We start from the raw sequence: 8,497 nt of genomic DNA, 5'->3' as shown, positions 1-8,497 counted from the left end.
TTTGGGGGGTAAAGCTTAGTAAATGTCTTTTAGACCCACGTGTTCTAGTTGTTTGTATAGGGCAACTATGAACTGATTTTCTTTCTCATTGATCTGTTCATGGTGAGATCAATGAAGCCTCCAACCACATATGATTTTTCTCCAATGACTGATTTCAAATTTGACAGTAACTCTCTGATATATTTTAGTGCTCTTTCACTTGGTGAGTATATATTGACGATCATTATGTTTTCCTGTTGTATTGTTCCCTTGATCATTCTGTAGTGTTCATCCTTGTTTCTTGTTTCTCTTTTAAGTTGGAAGTCTGTTTTGACTGATGTAAATATGGCTTGGCTGTTCTTGCCTTCCTTTAGGTGCCATTTGCTTTCAGGATTATTTTCCATCCCTTTACTTTGAGTCTATGTTTATCCTTGGTACTTAGGTGTGTTTCTTAGAGTCTGCAAAAGGTTGGTTTCTGTATCATAGTCCAACTATATACTCTGTATTTTTTTATTGGTGAGTTCAGACCATTCATGTTTAGAGTTATTATTGAGATGTAAATGTCGGTCACTGACATTTTTTCCCCTAGCTTTGTGTTTCGATTTAATTCCTTATTCAGTTCTATGTATTTTTTCCACCCTCTGGTTTAGATCTTAACTTCTTTCAATATTTCATATCTTCTTATTGTACAGGAAAGAAAGCCCTACAGGGCAGAGTACTCTTGGCTGGCATTTTTTTTTTTTCTTAGAGTGTTTTGAATATATCATTCTATTCTCTTCTTGACTTCATGTTTTTTTTAAGAGACACATGATGTTAATCAAATTGGTGTTCCTTTATAATTTATCTGTTTCTTCCCCTCAGCAGCTTCATAATTTTTTTTTTTTTAAAGATTTATTTATTTATTTATTTACACAAGCACTGGGTACAGTCAGAAGCGCGGGAGGGTGAGAGAATTCACCAGAGCCAGAGCGGGGAGCAGAGCAGGCAGAAGGACCGAAGTACACTGCTGAGGGGAGCAGCGGGCGGCAGGAGAGGTCTGCGCGCCACGTGGGACCCTCCTCCGGTGGCCGGGGAGCAGCCGGGGATTGAACCGGCGCTGCAGAGGCTGCGGGCAGCTTCGCAACCCAGCGCTCAACCGCTGCGCCACCGGGGAGGCCCAGCTTCATAATTTTTTTTTCCTTGGATTCTTAGGAGTTTTACTGTTTTGTGTCTTGCTGTAGTTTTCCTTTCATCTAGATAGCTAGGTGGTTTTTTTTGCCTCTTGTATTTTTATGTTCATTTCCTTTTTCAAGTTTGGGAAGGTCTTCACTATTTCCCTAAATAGATTCTCAGTTCCCTTCTCTTTCTCTTCTCCTTCTGGGATTCCTATGATTTTTGTATTTCCTTTCCCCATGAATATCATATAATTCTTGACATTTTTCTTCATTCTTTTTCCTTTTTTTTCTCTTTCTATCTCTCTTCTTATGTCTTTTTCATCTGCAAGTTCACTGATTCATTCTTGCATTTGATTTATTCTACTTTCAAGGCTTTCTCCTGAAATTTTTGCTTCCTCCTGTAATTCCATTATTTTCTTGCTTAAAGTTTCAATTTTGATCTTCTATTTGCTAATTGTGTTTCTCATAATATTAATTTCCTTTTCTGAGTTTCCTTTGTGTTTTCCCATTCTTTAGCTTTCTTAATCATGGTCATCTTGAATTCTTTGTCTTGTAGATAAACAAGCTCTTTCATGTCTTTGTGGTTGGGTTCTAGGGTTCTGTTTTCTTTGTGTGGTGTATGATTTCTTTGAGGACTTGCTTGGTCATTGTATTTTTCTTGGTCCCCATTGTTTGCTTTCTCCCCATTGTTGCCCTGATATTGTTAGGGCTTTTGTTGTATATGAGTCATTCTCCCCCAGTATTCTGGGTGTTCACTTGATGATGGGCACAGCTACTGGAATCTTATAGGATCTGGGATGGTGTTAGAGTCTTCCCTGAAGCTCTTCTAGGTCTCGTTCTAGTGTCTGGGAGGGCTAGCGGTTGCTGGGTCAAGAGGCTGACTTGCTAAGAACTCACATAAGAGCAGTGATTTAGGGCCTTTTATTGGCAGCCTGGAGGCAGAGGTTCCCAAAGATCCCTGTTATAGAAACAGACCCTACCTGGCCCAGACTGGGACTTGAGTCTGCTCCTGAGGCACTGGTAGCTGAACCCTGAGTGGGATGCACTTCTTGGGTGCAGCTGAGAGTCTACAGTGAAAATCTAGTTCCTGCAAGGCCCCAGACTGAGGCATGTGTTTGCTCCTGAGAGCTGTTGGCAGGACATGAAGTAAAGGGTGCTCACTAGGGGATTGCTGAAGTTCCCTGGGGTAGAGCAAGGCCCTGCAAAGGCTCAAGCTGGTTCACCAGTCTGCTCAGAGGGACTGATGGCTGAGCAACATGTGGGATGAACTTCCCTGGTGTGGCTGGTGGCCCACAGTGAAAAGCTAGGTCCTGCAAATCCCCAGTTGGGGTTTTGTTCTGTGCCCAAGGCCCTGCTGGTAGCCTGGCTGACTGCTTGTAGCTTGACTATGGCTGTTATGGATTGTGCCAATAGACTGATGTAAAGTCAAGAATAAAATGCTCACCTCACGATTTTGAAAATTCAACTTTTTTTTTTATATATTTCACATTTTCTGATATATAATTTCTTTTGGAACATATATAATTTATTTGGCAGGAGGTATAAATTCAGAAAATGTTCAGTATAGTTTTTAAAAAAAACAATGTAATAGTTTATCTGATATAAAATGATGACATAAACTCCTTTCTTAATACATGCATCAAAATCAATCTGGCCTGGGCCTCCCCTGGTGGCACAGGCAATTGAGCAAAGAGCTGTGACGCTGTCCACAGCCTCTGCAGTGCAGATTTGATCCTGGCCAGCTGGCAAGAATCCCACATGGCACAGCAGACCTCTCCTGTCTCGCCCACTGCTCCCCTCAGCAGTCTGCCTGTTCTGCTCCCATCTCTGTCTCTGGTGAATCCTCTCACCCTCCCATGCCTCTGGCCTGTACCCCAGTTCTTGCATGCATGAATAAGTAAATCTTAAAAAAAAAATCAGTCTGGCCTACTACCTCCCTCTTAAGATAATTAAGTATCAAAATGCCAATTTGCAATCATTCACCAAACCCAAGTAACATGATCATATTTCCATTAAGTGAAAATAATAGTCTTAATGTGAAACTATGAAACTATCAGCTATGAAAACAGGTTGATTAAAAAAAAATAATGAACCGGGGGCTCCCTGGTGGCGCAGTGGTTGAGCACTGGGTTGCGAAGCTGCCCGCAGCCTCTGCAGCACCAGTTCAATCCCCAGCCACTTGGTGAGGGTCCCATATGGCACAGACCCCTCCTGCCGCCCACTGCTCCCCTCAGCAGTGTACTTCGTCAGTCTGCCTGTTCTGCTCCCTGCTCTGGTGAATTCTCTCACCCTCCCCCACTTCTGACAGTACCCAGTGCTTGTATAAATAAATAAATAAATTAAAAAAAAAAAGAAAAAAAATAAACCTACACAAACTTGAAGTTGGTGAAAGAAAAATATAAAAAGAGTATTTGAATTCTTTACTATGATGTGACCCAGCAATCCCACCTCTAGGAATGTACATAGTAAAGAATACAAGAAGCAAATTAACCTTGTATTATGACTCTTAACATGTTATTTGATACTCTTCTAAAATAGGAGTTAATAAACTTTTTATAAAGGCCCAGAGAAACAATAAGATTTTGCAAACCATAGGTAAGAGAAAGAGGGGGATGAGAGTATATGCACTAACTTTCTGATGTCTTTTTATAAGGACACTAATCCCATCATGAGAACCCCACTCTCACAACCTCATTCCTAATATTCCAAAAGCTCCACCTCCAAATACCATCACGTTGGGGTTAAGGACTACAACATAAATTGGAGGAGTGGAGCACTTTCAGGTCACGACACACCCAATCTACCTTTCTTATACCAATTTTGTTTAAGTACCCTCACTGATGAATGAACATTCTAATCACCATACTGCTCCTCAATAACCGATATTTGTGGCCTTTTCAGTCATTCACCTGTATTCATGCAATTATCTATTATTTTTATGTAATATGTCATTACATTTTACTCAAATAACTGGATGTGCTGATGCTTAGAATAAGGATATTTGTTTCTCAATAATGAGAAAGGGTGGAATTTACTAGTTGTGTCAAAGTAGGAAATATTTAGTGACTGATGCCTAAAGGACTGCTGAAGTATTCAAATGTTAAAAATAACACTAAAGGGCCTCCCTGGTGGTTCAAGGGGTTAAGCACAGAACTGTGAAGTTCTCCACAGCCTCTGCAGCACGAGTTCAATTCCTGGCCAGGGAGCTACCCACATGGTGCAGCAGACCTTTCCTGTCTTGCCCATTCTTACCCTCAGTAGTGTATTTCAGTCAGTCTGCCTGTTACGTTCCCTGCCCCCACTGTCTCTGGTAAATCCTCTCACCCCCTGCACCTCTGGCCTGTACCCCAATTCTTAGGTGCATAAATAAATCTTTAAAAAAATAATAACACTAAAACCATATGAAATATAAATATGGTGAATGGTATGTCTACAGGGCAAGATGTAAAATATTCATATTTTGAACTATACTTTAAACTCTGTAGGGATAAACATACCCTACAAAAAAATCATTTGACTTTTACACACATTCAGGAATGTATTAACATTACAGGAGACTGACTAGCATAAGCTAGGTCAGTGGTTCCCAAACTTTGCTAACACACTGGAAATCACCTGGGGATTTTTAAAAGCATATTGATGCCTGATTTCCACCGCCAGATGTCACTATTTTATTGGTATGATGGGGTTGGTCAATGGGAGTTGTAGTAGCTCCCCAGATAATTCTAATGTTCAACAAAACTTTGGCCTAAATTACGCTCAGTATAAAAATTATTTACAAATTCAATGTCCTAAAAAACAAGCTGATTTATCATTCATGCTATAAATCCAACATGAGTGATCAATGGGATTCTTCTTACCATAGTCATTCAACAGACCTATCATCCGACAACTGCTATCTCTTGACTCCCTGCTTCAGAGTCCATCCACCAAAGGAGAGGCAAGAAGAATCATGCTTTGAATAGGAAATGTTTTTGCTCAGAAATGATGTGTCTTACTTGCACTAACAGTTCATTTATTGAAGAAAGCCATTTATCCAAGTCTAAGAGAAAGTGTGACCATGGCAGTTTCTCCCATCATTTTTGTGTCAATATATACTAAATGCTTGTTTTATATTTTTCCCTGGTGCTACAAAATGAATGTTTGTGTCCCCCCATACCCCAATTCATATTGACACCTAATCCCCTAGTTGGTGGTATGTGGAGGTGGGGCAACTGAGAGGTGATTTTTGATTTAAAAAAAGTGATAAATAGAACTACCATATAACCCAGTAATTCCACTTCTGGGTATGTACTTGAAGAATATGAAAACTCTAATTTTAAAAGATATATGCACCTCCATGATGATTGCAGCACTACTCACAACAGCCAAGATATGGAGATGACGCAAGTACCTGAAGATTGATGAGTGGATGAAGATGTGGTGTAGATACACAATGGAATACTACTCAGCTGAAAAAGAAAATCATTTAGGGCAACATGGATTTGCCATGAGGGGATTATGCTCAGTGAAATAAGTGAGGAGAAAGACAAATACCAATGGCTTACTTCATTTGTGGCATATAAAGAAAACAAGAAAAAACAAAATGGTGGTGATTTCCATAGGGGGAGGAGAGTGGAGGTCATGGGTAGAAGGGGCAGGTTGGTTGATGGTAGATGGTGGGTGACTAGGCAGTGGACACAGAGAGAATATTTACTCTTGAAAGCGATTGTTTAAAACTATATGCTACCTCAATTAAAAAATGATTAAAAATTGAAATAACTTGACATTTCCAGGTCATACTTTATTTCCTTTGTAAACTGCATTGTGCCCAGGTAATACATGAATGGATTTCTCTAGCTTAAAAAAAAAAAAAGTAAAGCATGAATGTCATTTCCTCTAAATGTGGTTTGAGTTTAGTCTTTTTTTTTTTTTTTAATAGAGGCATGTTTTATTTATTTATTTGTTTGTTTGTTTTGTTTTGTTTATACATGCACTGGGTACAGTCAGAAGCGCGGGAGGGTGAGAGAATTCACCAGAGCCAGAGGGGAGAGCAGAGCAGGCAGAAGGACCGAAGTACACTGCTGAGGGGAGCAGCGGGCGGCAGGAGAGGTCTGCGCACCATGTGGGACCCTCCTCCGGTGGCCGGGGAGCAGCCGGGGATCCAACCAGCGCTGCAGAGGCCATGGGCAGCTTCGCAACCCAGCGCTCAACCGCTGCGCCACAGGGGAGGCCCTGAGTTTAGTCTTGATTGCCAAGGATGACCCAGAGAAGTAGGCACCTTATGGGGGCATATTCCACTATTCCCCCTTCCTTCCTGGACAACAAAACACATTTGGCAATATTGAAATAGAAAGGCTGTCAGAATCATTCCTATCATTTTACTACTTTAAAATTCTTGCCAATTTTCTCTGCTGTGGATATTGATGTATTTACACAGGTACATGAATACAGAAACTGCTATGAAATCTCACTTAAGAATTTTTTAATATTTCTGTTTTTCTAGTATTTTACTAACTCAAAGAAATAATTTAAAAAATGACCACCAGGTACAATGAGCATCCATGGAATTTCCTCTTTTATAGAATGCAAAGCATTTTAAAATTTCTAAGTTTGAAACCAAGACAGTCTAAACAACAGTTTTACAAAGCTGAATGTGTTCATTAGGAGCTAAGGTTTCCTGCGTCAAGTATGAAAACAGCTTCCTAAAACTCCTAGGCAGGGGCACTGTTTTGATGATCTGTGATTAGATGAACTGATCCATCTCAGTTTGTAACATTCCCTTTTTCCTTGGTAAGGGTTTTTAAAATTCTAAAACACTCATTTTTTCTAGTCTTACACTGACAATTCCATCACAAATGTCTCCTGAAAGACATATACCATATATAGAAAGCTACCTTCATTCTTTTCACTTTCATATACTTCAAAAATGGCAATGGACACCATGCTGTGCATGTTCACTAACAGAAAGGAGGTTGGATTAATGTTGAGCCATAAACATTGTCTAATTATCACGCTGAGTTCATTCATATTGACCTGATCACATAAGAGGAACCTGGTTTTATCCAGAATAAGTAGCTGCTTCTCATCCTTGTGTCAGTTATCCCTGGGATACTGGTAGTATGTTGCTCTCGATACGTGGGACCTCTTCTACTCTCTATCCAAAGTTGTGGAGCCACTTGAGCAGAGGCAGGTGGAAGGTCTTGCAGCTCCAGACTGCTGTGGCAGAAGCTCTAACTGTGGCAACTGAGACTTTCCTTCTGTGCCCTCAGTGTGCCCTAATTTAATTTCTAAAAACATGCAACTTAATCCCAGAACAGATAAACATCACTTTATTGTTTTTAAACACATACATATGTTTAATCCACATTTTATAATCCCAATATTCTCCAGGATGAGCTGGTTATATCTTACTTCCTCACATATGGGTGATCGTAAAGCTTTATATAGAGAGAACTGTATATAATATATGGCAATTGAAATCATCTCCAAAATACTAAGGTAAGAAAAAGCACAAAACAGTGTGTATATGCTATTATTTTTTTTTAAAGTGTGTGTACATTTACTTGAATATACCTATGCTACGTATCTTTAGAACTATATACAAAATACTGGTAATTATTGTCCCTAGGATAGAGGAGGGATTACTCATTTGTAGTACTTTTTGAACTGCTTGAATTTTTCTTAAAAAAAGTTCTGTGCAATGATTACTACTTTGACTTTTCTAAAGAGGATTTTATGCAGCAAATCATAACTCTTAGGATACTCTTACAAATTAATAAGGCAACCAAATAACCAAATAAGAGAAATGGGCAAAGAAAAAGGAAAAGCAACTCACTCAAAAAAAAAAAGAACCATTGGGCCTCTCTGGTGGCGCAAGCGGTTGAGACACAACCTGTGAAACTACCCACAGCCACTGCAGCATGAATTCCATCCCCGGCCAGGGAGGTGACCCACATGGCACAGCAGACCTCTACTGACTCGCCTGCTGCTCCCCTCAGCAGTGTGTTTCAGTCAATCTGCCTGTTCTGTTCCCCACTGTCTCTGGTGAATCCTCTCATCCCCAGCACCTCTGGCCTGTACCCCAGTTCTTGTATGCATAAATAAAATCTTAAAAAAAAAAAATTAAATGTAGAAAATGCAGAACCCACCCCAAATAAAAAGTAACAAAAATATTTCTCCCCTCATAATTGGGTAAAAATTCAAAAGCCTTGTATCATCTCATAAGACTATAGAAAACTTTGGTGGAAGTATAAACAATTTAGCAGTATCTATGAAAATTTAAGTATATATAATGACCCAGTATCATGCTTATAGAGAGCTATCTTTCAATTGCACTAATAGCACAGGATGTATTATTTAAGGAAACAAAAGCAATGCATCAT

The sequence above is a fragment of the Talpa europaea genome (assembly GCF_964194135.1).
Source record: "Talpa europaea genome assembly, chromosome: 4".
NCBI classification, from domain to species: Eukaryota; Metazoa; Chordata; class Mammalia; order Eulipotyphla; family Talpidae; genus Talpa; species Talpa europaea.
The sequence above is the reverse complement of the archived record's forward strand: the minus strand, read 5'-3'. Positions refer to the sequence as shown.